The sequence below is a fragment of the Triticum dicoccoides genome, chromosome 7A (assembly GCF_002162155.2).
Source record: "Triticum dicoccoides isolate Atlit2015 ecotype Zavitan chromosome 7A, WEW_v2.0, whole genome shotgun sequence".
Classification (NCBI taxonomy): Eukaryota; Viridiplantae; Streptophyta; class Magnoliopsida; order Poales; family Poaceae; genus Triticum; species Triticum dicoccoides.
In genome coordinates this window covers 198,740,093-198,760,549 of record NC_041392.1, presented here as the reverse complement: position 1 = coordinate 198,760,549, position 20,457 = coordinate 198,740,093, and the positions used below count along the sequence as shown (strand labels likewise).

The 20,457-nt window shown below is 43.3% G+C and overlaps 1 long non-coding RNA gene across 1 annotated transcript; it reads left to right on the top strand.

Moving 5' to 3' along the window:
* Window positions 1–5,252: 5,252 nt before the first annotated feature.
* Window positions 5,253–8,703, top strand: LOC119329417. The gene is made up of 3 exons (XR_005159490.1): window positions 5,253–5,559; window positions 5,671–5,997; window positions 6,373–8,703. It is a non-coding gene; the product is annotated as an uncharacterized LOC119329417 (long non-coding RNA).
* The last annotated feature ends 11,754 nt before the right edge of the window (window positions 8,704–20,457 follow it).

Sequence of the window (20,457 nt, the reverse complement as noted above, 5' to 3'; positions counted from 1 at the left end):
AGAGGAGCGAGGGGGGGAGGTCCAGAGAGCGAGGGAGAAGTGAGAGGGGGTCGGGGAGGTGGCGTGGCACTCGTGGAGGCGTCCAGGCCCTCGACGGCGAGCAGGAGCTGGCGAGGCGCGTGGCAGCGCGCCACGGCCACACGCTCATCCTCCTGGTAAAGGAGGAAGACGACAGGGGAGGGGGCCAGGTGGGCCGGGCCGGCCACTTGGGCCGCCAGGTAAGGTCCAGGTGGGCTTCTCTCTCTCTGCTTTCCTTTTTTATTTGTTTCTGTTTTCTATTTTTCTGCTGCTATTTTGGCTTTAGTAAAAATACTAAAGCATTTTGTAAAATGCTGCAATAATTTGTGGACACTCTATGGATTATTCCAGTGGTCCACATTTAAATTCAGCATTATTTGAGCATTTGAATTATTTATAGTGTTTAAATGCCCAAATTCAAATATGATATGATTTAATTCAAAAATTCAGGAATGACCTTGAAACATGTGCATCATTTTTGTCAGAGGTTTTAACCTTTTCTAAAAATGATGAACATTTTTTAAAGGCATTTTGGGTTTATTGAAAAGGCTTATGGCTGACCCTATTTGATTTAATTTTTGGTGCTAGGGTTTGTCATCCCCATTTCAACTTTCTGAGAAATTTAACATGATGACATGAATGCCTTAATGCAACTAATGACAAGCAAATTCTAGGGCTGTGACACCCAGAAGACTTGAGGTGCACGTAAGGGAAGCTTCAAGGAGGCCACGAGGTAGACGGCGTGCCCACCCCCCTAGGGCACGCCCTCCACCCTCGTGGGCCCCTCGTGGCTCCCCTGATGTACTTCTTCCGCCTATATATCTCCTTATACCCTAAAAACACCGGAGAGCACAATAGATCGGGAGTTCCGCCGCCAGAAGCCTCCGTAGCCATCGAAAGCCAATCTAGACCCGTTCCGGCACCTTGCCGGAGGGGGAATCCCTCTTCAGTGGCCATCCTTCATCATCCTGGTGCTCTCCATGACGAGGAGGGAGTAGTTCTCCCTTGGGGCTGAGGGTATGTACCAGTAGCTATGTGTTTGATCTCTCTCTCTCTCTCGTGTTCTTGAGGTAATACGATCTTGATGTATCGCGAGCTTTGCTATTATATTTGGATCCTATGATGTTTCTCCCCCCTCTACTCTCTTGTAATGTATTGAGTTTCCCCTTTGAAGTTATCTTATCGGATTGAGTCTTTAAAGATTTGAGAACACTTGATGTATGTCTTGTCGTGCGTATCTGTGGTGACAATGGGATATCACGTGATTCATTTGATGTATGTTTTGGTGATCAACTTGCGGGTTCCGCCCATGAACCTATGCATAGTGGTTGGCACACGTTTTCGTCGTGATTCTCCGGTAGAAACTTTGGGGCACTCTTTGAGGTTCTATGTTTTGGTTGAATAGATGAATCTGAGATTGTGTGATGCATATCGTATAATCATACCCATGGATACTTGAGGTGACATTGGAGTATCTAGGTGACATTAGGGTTTTGGTTGATTTGTGTCCTAAGGTGTTATTCTAGTACGAACTCTAGGGCTGTTTGTGACACTTATAGGAATAGCCCAACGGATTGATTGGAAAGAATAACTTTGAGGTGGTTTCGTACCCTACCATAATCTCTTTGTTTGTTCTCCGCTATTAGTGATTTTGGAGTGACTCTTTGTTGCATGTGAGGGATAGTTATGTGATCCAATTATGTTATCATTGTTGAGGGAACTTACACTAGCGAAAGTATGAACCCTAGGCCTTGTTTCCTATCATTGCAATACCGTTTATGCTCACTTTTATCACTTGCTACCATGCTGTTTTTATATTTTCAGATTACAAAAAACTATTATCTACTATCCATATACCACTTGTATCACCATCTCTTCGCCGAACTAGTGCACCTATACAATTTACCATTGTATTGGGTGTGTTGGGGACACAAGAGACTCTTTGTTATTTGGGTGCAGGGTTGCTTGAGAGAGACCATACTCATCCTACGCCTCCTACGGATTGATAAACCTTAGGTCATCCACTTGAGGGAAATTTGCTACTGTCCTACAAACCTCTGCATTTGGAGGCCCAACAACGTCTACAAGAAGAAGGTTGTGTAGTAGACATCAAGCTCTTTTCTGGCGCCGTTGCCGGGGAGGTTAGCGCTTGAAGGTATATCTTTAGATCTTGCAATCGAGTCTTTTAGTTTCTTGTTTTATCACTAGTTTAGTTTATAAAAGAAAACTATAAAAAAATGGAATTGAGTTTGTCTCATACGCTTCACCTTTTTAATATCTTTCGTGAGTATGATGGAAAGGATAATTGTGCTCAAGTGCTTGAAGAAGAAATCTATAAAATGTTTGGCACTAAATATTTGAATGATGAGCATGATTGCAATGTTGTTAGTATGAATTCTTTGAATATCCATGATGCTAATGATATGCAAAGCCACAAGCTTGGGGAAGCTATGTTTGATGAAGATGATATTTTTTGTCCCCCAAGTTTTGATGAGCAAATTTACTATGATGAAAGCATGCCTCCTATCTATGATGATTATTGTGATGACACGTATGCTTTAAAGAATAATGATAAACATGAAACTTGTCATCTTGATCTTAATTTTCAATCACATGATAGTTATTGTGTTGAGTTTGCTCCCACTATTATTCATGAGAAGAATTTTGCTTATGTGGAGAGTAATAAAATTTCTATGCTTGTAGATCATGAAAAAAATGCTTTAGGTGCTGGTTATATTATTGAATTCATTCATGATGCTACTGAAAATTATTATGAGGGCGGAATATATGCTTGTAGGAATTGCAATAATATCAAGTTTCCTCTCTATATGCTCAAAGTTTTGAAGTTATGCTTGTTTTACCTTCCTATGCAAGTTGATTCTTGTTTCCACAAGTTGTTTGCTCACAAAATCCCTATGCATAGGAAGTATGTTAGACTTAAATGTGCTAGTCATATTCTTCATGATGCTCTCTTTATGTTACAACTAGCGGTGTGACCCACGCATTTGCGCGGCTAGATTTGTATGTTGTTATTTATGTTTTCGTAGTTATTAGATTTTTAATACCTTTGGCAAACATTTACAATTTGAGAGAAAAATGGTTTTTACCCTTGGAAACTTGCACCATACAAATTATAGTATGTTCTGAATTGTGCTACATTAGCATTGATTATCGCTAAATATATTAGAATGATTGAGAAAGCATGTATGTGTTGTGAAAAGTTGTAAGAATGCCATGGAAGCCAGATTCCAAGAAATCATGATAGGGATGAACCTTGCTCTTAAATGGTCAATTGTTCCGATTCTGGTTCTATCTGATTCAATGGTAGCACTGTGTTCTATATTGAACATCACGCTTCTCAAGTCAGAGTTTGGTAATTTAGTCAAGGAGATTAAGAATTTTATAGCGGATAGGGAGATTAAGCCTCTTAAGATTTTAAGAGATCAAAAACGGGTGCTTAAAAAGGATGAAAAATAGGGTCCACACACTGTCTAGCCAATTATGCTCGCACGGTCCGTAGCACGGCTTATTGGATGCAGTGTCGACCAGGTTATATCTCTGAGCTTATATTGACTGAATGTAATGCTGGTAACATTCAATAGAACCACCTGATTACCCAAAAAAAAGAGAAAGCATGTATATGTTGTAAAAAATGGTCTAACTTCAGTAAAATCCTTTCGTTAGCCGTATTAGTTTGTTTGTAAGGATCATGAGATACTAATATAAAGGACGGTAATGTGGTTATTGACTTACCTCATTATATGGGTACTCTTGAAGTGTCTCCCTAGCCGATCATTTTTATGTCCCTTCCAATGATTTTAATAATACATGTCTAGCAAATTTATATTTTGGTTTTGTACTTTCTAGATTTAATCATAGTATGAATTAAACAAAAACATGTATCTAGAACTTATAGATGAAATACCCATCATACTGAACACTGCAATATTCGGTTAGGATACATATGTTCTTTCATATTAATTCAGGTGCATATGACGGGGTAGTGCAATAACTTTGTTTTTCTTTTCTCCGTGACACTTCTAGAATACTATGAGGTATCGCGATGTTGAGAAAAAATAACATTTTTTCTCACGGGGGAGAAAGAGTTGCATTTTGTAGTCTTCTAGATTTAGTCAACACACATCGCTATATTACATAACCAAATAATCGTCTATACCTTATAACTGAAATAGTGACGGAATTTGCATTTTGCACTGATATATCCGTCTCATTATTCATTTGCTTTTAAAATTAATCCACGTGCACGTATTTTTTAATTCATGTGCATATGATCGATCATGGTGAGAAGTTTATGCATAGGAATTGTATTATCTATATAGAAGTTAGTTTGCTTTAACTAACTACTCCCTCAATATAGAAATATAAGAGTGTTTAGATCATTACTTTAGTGATCTATATTTGGGTTTGCTTGCACGACATGTTTTTTTTTCTATTTTTATCTTTTGTAGGTTTAAATGCGTGGCCCGGGTAGCATGGTTGTCTTCTGTAAAGACTCCTCGATTTGTAGGATATTTTTCTTAACATTTTGGAGGATTAGTTCGTTTAAGGATTTTTCGCTGTACAAATTTACTTTTCATGTGACTCAAATATCTTAGAAAGAATATTTTCTTTTGTTGTGGTGAAATCAAATAAAATTAGATACACATTTTAATCACAAAGAATTTGAGGTAATATGGCATGCCACAATTCTGTGCATGTTGTTTTCTATAATTTATAAAAGTGTGTCGTTATAATTTTATTACTCTTGAGAGTCAAAATACCATAATCATTTCTATATAGACTTAACTCAATCTGAGTAATATGCAAAGAAAAAGGAAACTCTACCGACCGAATGTTCTCTTGGGATCTTTCGGCGCCACGTAATGTCCATTGCTTGATTCTGCGAGCGGCAGCAAACCTATACGCCAAATGAAAACGGCCTGCAATGCACTTGAGGTGTCGCGGTAAACTTAGTCGGGCTGTAAGACCAGATCCCAAATAGAAAATTCAATTTGACCTCGTGAAAATCGCATTGATATTGTGCTATTTTTGCATGGATGTTTTTCTCTAAATGCCAATGGCATGATTCTCATACACCTATTTACTATTGACACCCAATTCGATTTGTATGAGGAAAAACCATCATTTTTTTAAATGAGACTACCCTTCATCAGCACGTACGTGTAGACATGGATTTTTTTTTTCAGAATTGTGTAGAGATGGATATGCGGTGCCTCCGAGCCAAACTCAGCGTGCTACCCTTCCCAGCCAAAAAAAGAAAACCCAAATTCTCGTTCTCCTCCCGTTCCTTTTTCACTGTTCCACGCCTGATCCATAGATTCATCCACATTCGTTGCTAGATCCTGCCAAGGGAGGAGGACAGGGTGAGAAGGGGGATTTGCGGTGGAGTGCGGTGGCTGCATGCTCTCGGCGGCGGCAGGTCCTCCAGCCTGACCACACGTGCCTACTGCTCGCCGCCGCCGTCAGTTGGATGGCCGTGGAGTTGGGCCCCTTTGAACCTGAGCGGTTCCTCTCCTCCAAGTAATCTCTCCTCTTCCCATTCCTTCTCCTCCCTTCCAAGATGCTCGGCCTTCTAGGCTCCAGCAATGGCGCGGATTTTGGTTTTTTATGGAGATTTTCTATGGCTATCAGAAATTTTTCCGTCCATGTGAAAGCGAGTGGCCACACCAAATCCATCCACTGGCCTGCCCGTGCATCACTAAAGCTGGGAAGGAGATGCTCTTGAGGCCAGATCGGACCAAGGCTGGGGCACGCGTTCCAGCCTCAGATTTTGCACCCCTAGCAGCGAGGTCGTGAGGCAAAGCGGTCGCATGGGAGGCTACTGGAGAATATGATAAATCCGTTTTGCTAAGTGGCGCTGCTCTCCTATTTGTGCCACTGGGCCGAGAGCTGTGCCGTCGGGTTCGATAGCCTTGTTCTTCATAGTGTTCCTCGTCGTCTATGGCATAGTAAGGATGGGTATGACTACCTTACTACTCTCCCAACATCCTTTGCATTCTTCTTTTTCTGTGCACAGTATATATGTACTTTATAAAAAGCTTGTTTGCTTAGTTGATCTGTTAAATTTATTCAAAGATAAGGTTGAGTTACTTAGTTCTTCTGTTTTATTATAATTCAGACAATAAGATTGTACATTCTGACTATTTCTAGGATATAAATTGTAGAATTATTTGTCCTGCCATTGATGTGCCTTGCGTTGCTTTAGGGAATTGAGCTTATACTACTTTTTAGTTAACATTCTGCCGAACTTTGGTTACTGTCTCTTCAACACATCCATATTAATTATATGAAGTTTCGTATAGCAAAAGTGTTCAATATTACATTGTCTTGTAGAGAGTCCACGGGTGGAGGCGTGTTGTGGGCTTGCTACTGCTGTCAGCTTCCACCTATGTAATGTCCTACAACTTTGCATCATTACTACTTGCTGTACACTGGCTGATTCGTCACAGGTATGCTTCCTCCCTGTAGTTTGATAAAAAGGTGTATTCTTTCTATTTGTTGTTACCATATAGTATTAGCAAGTTATATTAATGATATGTGTTTTTAAGACAAAAGAAAAAGGCTTGCATTTATTAACTGAATTTGGTCCATATGTGTTAATTGATATGCAATAGAGTTTTCGCATGTGTTCTAGGTGATGCATATAACACTGGAGCTTTTTTCATTGTTCTCCTCAACTGAAAAGGCTAGACAGAAGAGATGTTACCAAGAACATAAAACTCATTAAAGTGCATGTTTGAATTTTGTAGACCTTCCATAGTAACCATGAATGTAATTAGAAAATGCATGCAGGGATTAAATATGCAAATTGTACATTGATGGCCTATGGAAAATATCTGAGCCCGAATGGATGAACTGATGATTTAGAACAACTCTTACTAACCTTTCAAATTTCAGAATTTACGGGAATCACTTGTCGCATATGTCATCTTCTACAAAAATACTCTGCAGACAACAAAATAGCTATTGTTACTTTAGGAGTACAAAATAATCTATTAGACTCATTTTGCAGCGATAAGAAATAGCATATAGCATGTTGTACATGAAAAAAATTGTGCAATAGAATTGTAGCGTGGCCTTTCACTTATATTAGACACTCAAAAACTATAGTTAGTGTCATAGAAACATAGACTGATTGGAACATATCTAGTAGAATATAGCCTTCAGGTGCATAACTGAAACAACATGCAACAGTACGATTGTCTCTGACCACCCGGATAAATGTATAATAGTCCTTCCATAGTAACCATGAATGTAATTAGAATTATTTTACAAAAAAATGAATGTAATTAGAAAATGCATGCAGGGATCAAATATGCAAATTGTACATTGGTGACCTATGGAAAATCTTAACTCGAATGGATGAACTGATTACTGAGATCAACTCTTACTAACCATTCAAATTTCAGAATTAATGGAAATCACTTGAATTTATAAGGATTCACACACATATCATCTTCTAGGAAAAATCTGCATACAGTATAATACTATTGTTACTTAATGACTACAAAAGTAATCTATTATGTTCATTTTTCAACGATAAGATTTGCATATAGCATCTTGTATATCATAAAAATTCTGCAAACAATAGTAGCTGCTGTTACTAACACATCGTATAATATGTAATCTGTTATATCCTAAATTCAGGACCTTTACGCATTAGTCCTAAGGATAGCAGTTAGCTTGTATACATAAATTTATCCTTTATCAAACTGTAAATCTAATATGCACAATGATCTGGAAAAAAATACCATTGGATTTGGATATACATGTCTTTATACATTTTGTCAAACACTTGGCAAGCATGTCCAAATTCTAACTAAATGTTAGACAGAGGAGGGCTAGGAGTTGATTAAATCTAGAAAGAGGATAGGGCCATGTTTCAAACATTTCTGTTATTACGCCAAGTAATACCTGCATCTGGGGGTCGATTTGGTTCTCTTTATGCCACTTGTAAGTCACATCTTTGGTGGTCATCTTACTATGCTTGTAGACCATGTTGATCTATCCTCTTGCAGACAGTCCTACATGCCTTGATCGACCTATGCATGACACAACTCCAAGATAGCACGATAGCATTCTTCCTGCTTTGCGACATGATTCTTGTCAAGTGTTTCCTATGGACAGGAACAGGATGATGAGACGCGACTGGTTGCTGCTCGGGAGGCGGAATCTTCAAAACCTAACCGATTGAGGAGAAGATCTTGTGGAGACTGGACACAGAAGGCATGGCTTCGAGGTTTCAGTGGCGCTGTAGGATGTGAGCTGCAGCCACACAGGACAGGATGAATAGTGCGGCCCTAGAGTAGACCATCAGAAACCCTAGAACTGGGCTGCTCGAGAGGCATAGTTTTGGCGTTTCGGTGGATCTATAGGAGGTGAGCTTTAGTTCCACAGGAGGAATAGCTCGGCCCTAGGGCAAACCATCAGAAACCCTAAAACCTGGGCAGACCATCAGAAACGCTAAAACATGGACTGCTCGAGAGGCATATGTCTTTGAGGTTCCGATAGAGATGTAGGACGTGAATCAGAATCAGCTTCTAGAGCGTACATCTCTTTTGTATGCAACGTGTCAGGATTTTTTTTTTACCATATTGATGCATGTACGTGAACCTTTTTTTGAAGTGGCCCGTACGTCAACCTAACTCTTCCTACCTTTTTTTACGTGATGACGCTTCCTTGCCTAGTCGTTTTTTTTATGTGCTAACGCTTCCTTGCCTAGTCTAATTACAATGGATGGGCTGTATATGTGACAACGTCATAGTCCGATATGTTGGTACATACACATTAATATGTTACGTAAAAACCTTTAAATCTCAGCCATTATTATTTTGATCAGACGGTGTAAATAATATTAACATATGTGGATGAACCTAATGGCTTGTTTGCCTTTTGTATTTCTTCCTACCTTTTTTTCTGTGATGACGCTTCCTTGCCTAGTCGTTTTTTTATGTGCTAACGCTTCCTTGCCTAGTCTAATTACAATGGATGGGCTGTATATGTGACAACGTGATAGTCCGATATATTGGTACATACACATTAATATGTTACGTAAAAACCTTTAAATCTCAGCCATTATTATTTTGATCGGACGGTGTAAATAATATTAACATATGTGGATGAACCTAATGGCTTGTTCGCCTTATGTATTATGTATATAATAGATAGATTCTTGTCCTTTATGTGAGCATCATTGAAATCATCATGCCTAGCTAGAGGCGTTAAATGATAGCGCTTGTTGGAAGACAACCCAATATTATTTTTGTTCCTTGCTTTTTGCTCCTGTTTAGTAACAAATATTTCATTTAGCCTCTTCTTAGATGTGGTTTTATACTTTTAATTAGTGTTTGTGTCAAGTAGAACCTTTGGGAAGACTTTGGAAAAGTCTTGTTGATCATGCTATAAAAAACAGAAACTTTAGCGCTCATGAGAATTGCTGCCATTTTTATTTGAAGAGTGATATTTAGTTAATTCTTTTTGAAGATGATTAATAGGTAAATTCTTTAGGTCCAGCAATTTATTTTAGAATTTTATGAGTTCTATAAGTATACGTTTGATCCATATTACTACAGATTGTTTTATTTTTGACAGATTTTGTTTTTCATGTGTTGTTTACTTATTTTGATGAATCTATGACTAGTAAAATAGTTTATAAACCATAGAGAAGTTGGAATACAGTAGGTTTAACACCAATATAAATAAAGAATGGGTTCATTACAGTACCTTGAAGTGGTGATTTATTTTCTTATGCTAACGAAGCTTAGGAGTTTTCTGTTAAGTTTTGTGTTGTGAAGTTTTCAAGTTTTGGGTAAGGGGACTATGGAATAAGGAGTGACAAGAGCCTAAGCTTGGGGATGCCCAAGGCACCCCAAGGTAATATTCAAGGATAACTAAGAGCCTAAGCTTGGGGATGCCCAAGGCACCCCAAGGTAATATTCAAGAATAACTAAGAGCCTAAGCTTGGGGATGCCCGGAAGGCATCCCCTCTTTCGTCTTCATTCATCGGTAACTTTACTTGAAGCTATATTTTTATTTACCACATGATATGTGTTTTGCTTGGAGCATCAATTTATTTTGTTAAAATTTGCTTGTTGTTATGTAGAACAATGTTTTGCATATTTTATTTCAATAAAAGTGGCATTAATAGCCTTTACTAAGCCTATTTTAGAAGTCCACATGTTGCTGTTTGAAAACAGAAAGTTTACCGCTGTTGCAATAATTCCCTAGAAAATTCAAAATATGATAAAATGTTGAAACCTTTGGCATATTAATCTCTGATAAATTTACTACAGTGGGAATTTTCTTTCATAATTTTTGGAGCTAGGGAAGTATGGATGTTGCTGCATTCTTTACAGACTATCCTGTTTAGGCAGATTGCTGTTATGTTTGCATATGTTTGCTTCTTTAATGATTCTAGTTGAGGATAGGACTATTAAATATGCAGAGGCATTTAGTATGCAATGTTGAATAATAATTTTAGGGATTTGCTACAGTAGAGTATGATAAGGTTTTGGCAATGGTTTATACTAACTTATCTCACGAGTCCTTGTTGAGTTTTGTGTGGATGAAGTTTTTGAGATTTAGGGAGACCTTGATATGAGAGGAATTAATGAGACACAAAAGCTCAAGCTTGGGGATGCCCAAGGCACCCCAAGATAATATTTCAAGAAGTCTCAAGCATCTAAGCTTGGGATGCCCCGGTTGGCATCCCACCTTTCTTCTTCAACAATTATCGGTTAGTTTTGGTTGATCCTAAGTTTTTTGCTTCTTCACATGATGTTTGCCATTCTTAGAATGTCATTTTAATTTGCTTTGCTTGCTGTTTGAATAGAATACCAAGATCTGAAATTATTAAATGTTAGAGAGTCTTCACATAGTTGCATAATTATTCGACTACTCATTGATCTTCACTTATATCTTTCGGAGTAGTTCGTTGTTGCTCTAGTGCTTCACTTATATCTTTTTAGAGCACGGTGGTGGTTTTATTTTATAGAAATAGATGAACTCTCATGCTTCACTTATATTATTTTGAGAGTCTTAAATAGCATGGTAATTTTCTTAAAATCCTAATATGCTAGGTATTCAAGAATAATAAAATTCTCTTATGAGTGTGTTGAATACTATGAGAAGTTTGATACTTGATAATTGTTTTGAGATATGGAGATGGTGATATTAGAGTCATGCTAGTTGAGTGGTTATGAATTTGAGAAATAGTTGTGTTGAAGTTTGTGATTCCCGTAGCATGCACGTATGGTGAACCGTTATGTGATGAAGTCGGAGCATGATTTATTTATTGATATTCTTCCTTATGAGTGGCGGTCGGGGACGAGCGATGGTCTTTTCCTACCAATATATCCCCCTAGGAGCATGCGCTTAATACTTTGCTTTGATAACTTGTAGATTTTTGTAATAAGTATATGAGTTCTTTATGACTAATGTTGAGTCCACGGATTATACGCACTCTCACCCTTCCACCTTTGCTAGCCTCTCTAGTACCGCGCATCTTTCGCCGGTATCATACACCCACCATATACCTTCCTCAAAACAGCCAACATACCTACCTATTATGGCATTTCCATAGCCATTCCGAGATATATTGCCATGCAACTTTCCACCGTTCCGTTTATTATGTCATGCTTCATCATTGTCATATTGCTTTGCATGATCATGTAGTTGACATCGTATTTGTGGCAAAGCCACCGTTTATAATTCTTTCATACATGTCACTCATGAGTCATTGCACATCCCGGTACACCACCGGAGGCATTCATATAGAGTCATATCTTGTTCTAAGTATCGAGTTGTAATTCTTGAGTTGTAAGAAAATAAAGTGTGATGATCATCATTATTAGAGCATTGTCCCAGTGAGGAAAGGATGATGGAGACTATGATTCCCCGACAAGTCGGGATGAGACTCTGGACGAAAAATAAAAAAAAGAGAAAAAAAGAGGCCATAAAAAGGGCCCAAATAAAAAAAAAGAAAAAAAGAAAAGAAGAAAAAAATGAGAGAAAAAGAGAGAAGGGACAATGTTACTATCCTTTTACCACACTTGTGCTTCAAAGTAGCACCATGATCTTCATAGTAGAGAGTCTCTCATGTTATCACTTTCATATACTAGTGGGAATCTTTCATTATAGAACTTGGCTTGTATATTCCAATGATGAGCTTCCTCAAAATGCCCTAGGTCTTCATGAGCAAGCAAGTTGGATGCACACCCACTTAGTTTCCTTTTGAGCTTTCATATACTTATAGCTCTAGTGCATCCGTTGCATGGCAATGCCTACTCACTCACATTGATATCTATTGATGGGCATCTCCATAGCCCGTTGATACGCCTAGTTGATGTGAGACTATCTTCTCCCTTTTTGCCTTCTCCACAACCACCACTCTATTCCACCTATAGTGCTATATCCATGGCTCACGCTCATGTATTGCGTGAATATTGAAAAAGTTTGAGAACATCAAAAGTATGAAACAATTGCTTGCCTTGTCATCGGGGTTGTGCATGATTTAAATTTTTTGTGTGGTGAAGATAGAGCATAGCCAGACTATATGATTTTGTAGGGATAGCTTTCTTTGGCCATGTTATTTTGAGAAGACATGATTGCTTAGTTAGTATGCTTGAAGTATTATTGTTTTTATGTCAATATTAAACTTTTGTCTTGAATCTTATGGATCTGAATATTCATGCTACAATTAAGAAGAATTACATTGAAATTATGCCAAGCAGCACTCCACATCAAAAATTCTGTTTTTATCATTTACCTACTCGAGGACGAGCAGGAATTAAGCTTGGGGATGCTAATACGTCTCCAACGTATCTATAATTTTTGATTGCTCCATGCTATATTATCTACTGTTTGGATGTTTATGGGCTTTATTATACACTTTTATATCATTTTTGGGACTAACCTACTAACCCAGAGCCCACTGCCAGTTTCTGTTTTTACCTTGTTTTAGGGTTTTGAAGAAAAGGAAAATCAAACGGAGTCCAATTGACCTGAAACTTCACGGAACTCATTTTTGGAAGGAAAGAAGCCTAGAAGACTTGAAGTGCACGTAAGGGAAGCTTCGAGGAGGACACGAGGTAGGGGGGCGCGCCCACCCCCCTAGGGTGCGCCCTCCACCCTCGTGGGCCCCTTGTGGCTCCCCTGACATACTTCTTCCGCCTATATATATCTCCTTATACCCTAAAAACACCGGAGAGGACAATAGATCGGGAGTTCCGCCGCCAGAAGCCTCCATAGCCACCGAAAGCCAATCTAGACCCGTTCCGGCACCCTGCCAGAGGGGGAATCCCTCTCCGGTGGCCATCTTCATCATCCCGGTGCTCTCCATGACGAGGAGGGAGTATTTGTTCCTCGGGGCTGAGGGTATGTACCAGTAGCTATGTGTTTGATCTCTCTCTCGTGTTCTTGAGGTGATACGATCTTGATGTATCGCGAGCTTTGCTATTATATTTGGATCCTATGATGTTTCTCCCCCCTCTACGCGGGTTCCGCCCATGAACCTATGCACTCTTTGAGGTTCATGGGCGGAACCTTTTCGTCGTGATTCGCCAGTAGAAACTTTGGGGCACTCTTTGAGGTTCTATGTTTCGGTTGAATAGATGAATATGAGATTGTGTGATGCATATCGTATAATCATACCCACGGATACTTGAGGTTACATTGGAGTATCTAGGTGACATTAGGGTTTTGGTTGATTTGTGTCTTAAGGTGTTATTCTAGTACGAACTCTAGGGCTGTTTGTGACTGTTGGTGTCAAAACCGGCGGATCTCGGGTAGGGGGTCCCGAACTGTGCGTCTAGGCTGGATGGTAACAGGAGGCAGGGGGACACGATGTTTTACCCAGGTTCGGGCCCTCTTGATGGAGGTAAAACCCTACGTCCTGCTTGATTAATATTGATGATATGGGTAGTACAAGAGTAGATCTACCACGAGATCAGAGAGGCTGAACCCTAGAAGCTAGCCTATGGTATGATTGTATGTTATGGTTGTTGTCCTACGGACTAAAACCCTTCGGTTTATATAGACACCGGAGAGGGTTAGGGTTACACAAGGTCGGTTACAAAGGAGGAAATATCCATATCCGTATTGCCTAGCTTGCCTTCCACGCCAAGTAGAGTCCCATCCGGACACGAGACAAAGTCTTCAATCTTGTATCTTCATAGTCTAACAGTCCGGCCAATGGAGATAGTCCGACTGTCCGGAGACCCCCTAATCCATGACTCCCTCAATAGCCCCTGAACCAGACTTCAATAACGATGAGGCCGGCGCGCAGTATTGTCTTCGGCATTGCAAGGCGGGTTCCTTCTCCGAATACATCACAGAAGAATTTGAATACGAGGATAGTGTCCGACCCTGCAAAATAAGTTCCACATTCCACCGTAGAGAGAATAATATTTTTGCAGATCTTATTTGCTGGCTTGTTTTGGCAGCATGACGCTACGTCATGGACCGGTGATTATCCGAACCATTTCTTTTAACTAGCCCCGCACATAACGCGAGGCAGTTTTTCGACACGTCTTGTCAAAGCAGAGATCGTGTCCCCTTATTACGGGATTCTCATCAATACGGGCATGGGTAACCCAACCGCGCCATCAATTGCGGCGCTTGGGGGATAAGCAAGTTTTACCAGGCAAGTGGGGACGCTTAGTTTCATCCGCCCATATGAAGGGATAAGGATTCACCTCTCTATCCACGCCTTCTTCCTCCCTTACCCATCCGTTTTTGCACACTCGAGCTCTAGCGCCCAAGTCCGCATTTCCCACCTCAACCTTCTCCAATCATGTCCGGAGCAGGAGGCAGGTGGATGGTCTCCTCCGTCACGGTGGGAGACATCAAGAAACTGAGGAGAGCCGGATACCTGCCCGACGACATCGCGCACCGGCTCCCAGATGAGGGGCAGCTCATCCCCACCCCAGGCCCCATGAGAGGGTAGTATTCCTCACCCATTTCCTCCGCGGACTAGGATTCCCTCTCCATCCCTTCTTCCGGGGGCTCATGTTTTTTTACGGCCTGGATTTCCACGATCTGTCCCCGAACTTCATCCTCAACATCTCAGCATTTATCGTCGTGTGCGAGGCCTTCCTCCGCATCAAGCCCCACTTCGGCTTATGGCTAAAGACCTTCAATGTCAAGCCGAAGGTGGTGGGCGGCTGCCAGGCAGAGTGCGGAGGCGCCATGGTGGGCAAGATGCCCAGCGTAACATGGCTCGAGGGCTCCTTTGTGGAAACCATAAAGGGGTGGCAATCGGGGTGGTTCTATATCACCGAGCCGCGCGACCCTGCATGGGTAGCGGCCCCCGAGTTCCGATCTGGCATCCCCACGCGGCTCACCTCCTGGAAAGAGAAGGGCCTGTCCTGGGGTAGTTCGAAAGAGCTGATCGGACTCCAAACATGTATTCAAAACATGATGGACAAGAAGCTCAAGCTTGTCAACATAGTCCAAGTCATGCTCATCCACTGAATACTCCCGTGCCAACAACGGGAGTTCAACTTGTGGGAGTTCAATCTGGCGCAGCACCGAACTCTGAACAGGCTCTTCGACACGACTCATGAAGACGCCTGGAGGGTGCTGTTCAAAAGTGCCGAGGTCCCCCCCTATTACTGAGGATCGCGGATTCAGCGCGAAGCGCCAAGCCAGTGCGGTAAGCTGCTTTACCTTTCACAGGATACTTATTGTTTTTATATAGATTGACTCTATGCGGGATCTAAACTCCCGTACCTTTGACAGGACTGGCAGAAGATGGCCAGACAGATCGACTGTCCGGCTCCTTTGCCCGAAGGCCCCGCAGACGCTCTTCTGGCGAAGATGTTGACTTCGGCCCCTTATACGGTGCCGGACAAGACCAAGAAGGCCAAGGGAACCCGAAAGAGTTCCCGACGCTAGGCGTCGTCGGACTCACCGTCCGATGACTCTGCGACGCACTCTTCCCCCGAAGACGAGGAGGAAGAAGAAGATGCTCCCCCAACGACTGGGGGAGACAAGAAAAAGAAGGCCGCCCCAACCGGGGAGGCCAGAGGGTCCAAGAAGGGAAGGACTCTCCTTCCGGACGGTTCCACCGCCGCCGACGAAGGCGAAGACGAGTGGTTGCCCAGGGTCAAGCCCCTGGGGAGATTGTAAGTATTCGGATACCAGAGTAACTCATCGGATTCCTTTGTCGCACTGCTTTCCCTAACGCCGAACGCAATTATGCAGGCCGCCACGAGCCAGTATCGATGTATCATCGGACGACTCCTTGGGCTTGTCGGACATGGATAGCGATCCAGTCCCGACCGCCACCTCCCCTCATCCTGCCGACGACGCCGAGGTGTTGTCTCAAGAGGCACCGGATCAAGGGGAGAAAGTCCCAGAGGCGCCTCAAGGTGACCTTCCGGACTCCCAGAGCCGAGGGGACGGAGCCCCCGAGAGCTCCGAGTTCGGCCCTCAGCCGAACACCGCGCCGGACCCTCCAGCGGTTCCGGGCTCGGGCAGGCGGCCTCCTTCTAAGAGGGGCAAGATGCCTGCGCCGGTGACCTCTGTCCATCTAGAGGCACCGGACAATCTGCTGGAAGCGCTTCGCAGCGCTTCCATCGACGAGGAGCACCGCACTATCATGAGTGCGGTGATCCAAAAGGTTCAGTCCGCCAAGAGCGGATTGACTGAAGCCTGTGCCAGCCTTCTAACAGGCTTCGAGGTAAGTGTTAAAATGTAGTAGAAATATTACCGCATAGACAGTAGCCCCTGATGCTTTGTTCGGTGTTCACAAAGAAAAGCCGAACAGAGGATCAAATAATATCGCAGGAGTCTAATATAAGTATGTCAATATGCATATGCAGCCTTCACTGCTGGCGTCCGCCGCACTAACTGCGGAGGTCGCCATACTGAAACAGGACCTCGAGGGGTCCAGGAAAGAGCTCGGCCTTGCCAAGAGGCAGCTCGAGCAGAACAAGGGTAAGTAATACCCTGTCTTGTGTATATATAAAAGAGGACGCGATTGCAAAATGACAGGATCATCGTATGTTTGCCAGGGGCCACGACCGAGGTGGCGACCCTGAAGCAAGCGCTGACCAAGGCCGAAGATACAGCGGCCAAGGAGCGCACCGAGCGAGAGAAGCACGAGGCTCGGGTGGGCGAGGTGCAGCAAGAGCTCCAGGCTCTTGTGGCGAAGCACGAGGCGTTGGAGCTTGACTCCAAGATGCAGGAGTCTGAGCTTGCCGCGGCCCTCGAGAGTGTAAAAAGTGCCAAGGCCGAAGCCCAAAAGGCCCTCCAAGAGATCGACGCGATGAAGAAGATAGCGGCGGGTAAGGCTTTCTATATGCAAAGCAATCATGTAAAACTAAATTACCGATTACTTACCCGGATCCGGAGCTCTTCAGGAGCATTCGCAGATTTGCCCCGCAGTGTGTCCGATGCCACACAATTTTACCAGGCCGAGGACAGAAGCTCGACGGAGAAGCTGTTCTGGTCTCAGTATGCTGAGGCTGAACATCCGGTGCCAATGAGCGACCAGCTGAAGCAGATGGTCGAGCTACACAAGGCGGCCGATCAGGCCATGAAGAGCTTTATAGTCCGGCTGTGGCCTGGCGACGCCCTTCCGAACAGCTTCTTCGGCCTGGTGAGGCGGCTTGTGGATGCCTGCCCGTGGCTGGAGGTCATCAAGCGATCTGTCTGCATTGAAGGTGCACGTCGGGCTTTCGCCCGTGTGAAATTGTAGTGGGTCAAGCTAGACGCCGTGAAGCTGATCAAGGAGGGGCCGCCAGAGGGCAAGGAGCACCGCCACCCCGAGATGTACTACGAGGGTGTTCTGCCGGGTGCCCGTCTCATCGCGGACAAGTGTTCAAAAGATGTAATATTTGAATGAGACTTGCTCGTTTTATCCTATATGTATGAAAACTTGTTTCATATGCGCTATGCAACGCTTGTTGGAATTTAAAATATTACCTTATGTTTGGCTGTTTATCCAATCTGAGAGATGGCTAGTCCTCGGCTTCTGCCCCCATGCCACGAGTGCTGGGGTGTTTGGGATAAACCTGAGCACTCTTGTTCCCATGTTTGGGTCCTTCGAGGGAGGTGCTCAGCATAGCGAACAAGGCAACCGGACTAATGATGCTTTATCACTCTCACTTAGCCATAGAATTCTATAATTTTAAATTTTGGCGAAGCCCCTGGTATTCAGAAGGCCGAATTTGGAGCTCGATACACGCCTTTAGGCCGGACAGGGCCGGCCCCTCGCTCTAAGCGGCATAAGTCTTTAGGGACTTGAAAACCTCGCCGAACAGCGACCAGTCTCTCGCCTTATCATGACAGTCAGTTTTAGCTTTCTCTACAGAGGTACTGAACCCAGCAAAACCAGGGCACAATCGCAGTTGTTCTCCTAGCGCTACCTTAGCCGATAGAGCGGAACGTAAGGTACCAAAACATAGGAGCCGGGCAAACCCAACATTTGACCAAAGACATGATTCGGAGCTGATGCATATAATGCTATAAGTTCGGGGTGCCGCACTTGTGAAAATGTTCGGACTTTTCACACCACATTGTGGGGTACGTAAGCCCCTGGTGTATTGGCCGCACCAGAGTGTACGGTTGCAAGGCGTCGTTAATGAACACACACACACACACACACACACACACACACACACACACACACACATATATATATATATATAACAAGAATGCAGTAATAGTCGTAATGTCATGCATTGTTTATTAAAAAATTGCGTTAAAGCAGAGTGATACAGATAGTGCGATAAGCAAAGAGTAGGACTATGTCCCTTCCAAGGGCAAGCTGAGGAATGATATTAAATTGAATATTTCACTCGTTACTGTAATCAACCTGGGAATTCCATGGTATAACGTAGCTTTCTGCCTCCTTGGTTGCTGCATCATGTGTTCGGCAATAGTGCTGCCGGACAGTGTTTCCAGAGATTAAAGTCCTGAAAGGAAAAGAAAAATAACCGAACGGGAAGCCCCTAGTGCGGTTTAGGCCGCGTCTTGGGGCGTGCCGCAGTTGTGCCCCCCTCCCCACCTGTGCCCATGGTATTTTTAATGCGTAATTATGGACGTGCGGCACGAGTTTCGCCGCTGGGCTGGGATTGGGGTGGCCGCCGTATTGCTACGCGAGCTCAGATCGCGCCAGGTGGTCTATTTGCTGATTGCCCCGAGCACGCTTGAAGGTGTCCAGGCTGTGAAGCGCCGAAATGGTTGATTGCCTTGAGAGGCTGCTTTGCGTTTCTGCTGCGAGGGCTGCAGTGTGCTCCTTTGTTCGGAGAGAGCACTCTGTGTTTCCATTGACTGTAATAACTCCGCGAGGTCCTGGCATCTTGAGCTTGAGGTATGCATAATGCGGTACCACATTGAATCTAGCAAATGCGGTTCGCCCGAGCAGCGCGTGATAACCACTGCGGAAGGGACTATATCGAAGATAACTCTTCGCTTTGGAAGTTATCCGGGGATCCGAAGACCACTTCCAGTGTAGTTGAGCCTGTGCAATGGGCCTCTACACCTGGAATGACGCCCATAAAGGTCGTTTTTGTGGGTTTGATCCTTGAGGGGTCTATACCCATTTTGCGCACTGTGTCATGATAAAGCAGGTTCAGGCTGCTGCCGCCGTTCATAAGGACTCGAGTGAGGTGAAATCCGTTGATGATTGGGTCTAGGACCAGTGCGGCGAATCCGCCATGATGGATACTAGTGGGGTGGTCCCTGCGATCGAAGATTATCGGACAGGAGGACCAAGGGTTGAACTTTGGGGCGACTGGCTCCAACGCATATACGTTCCTGAGCGCACGCTTCCGCTCCCTCTTGGGGATGTGGGTTGCGTATATCATGTTCACCGTCCGCACTTGCGAGGGAAACCTCTTCTGTCCTCCAGTGTGCGGCTGTCGGGGCTCCTCCTCGTCATCGCTATGCGGCCCCTTGTCCTTCTTTTCGGCAATTAACTTGCCGGCCTGCTTGAACACCCAACAATCCCTGTTGGTGTGATTGGCTGGCTTGTCTGGGGTGCCGTTTATTTGACACGAGCGATCGAGTATACGGTCCAAGCTGGACGGACCCGGCGTACTTTGTTTGAATGGCTTTTTCCGCTGACCGGGTTTAGAGCCTTTGAATCCGGCATTGACTGCCGTATCCTCAGTATTTTCGTTGTTAGTGCGGCTCTTATGCTTGTTGTGACGTGACCTGCTATTGCCGTCCTTGGTATCTGAGGTACCATGGTTCTTTGATATGTTATTACTGCGAGCCAGCTAGCTGTCTTCTCCCGCATAAAAGCGGGTCATGAGCATCGTGAGAGCTGCCATAGATTTCGGCTTTTCCTAACTGATATGTCTCCAACGTATCTATAATTTTTGATTGCTCCATGCTATATTATCTAATGTTTTGGGCAATATTGGGCTTTATTATCCACTTTTATATTATTTTTGGGACTAACCTATT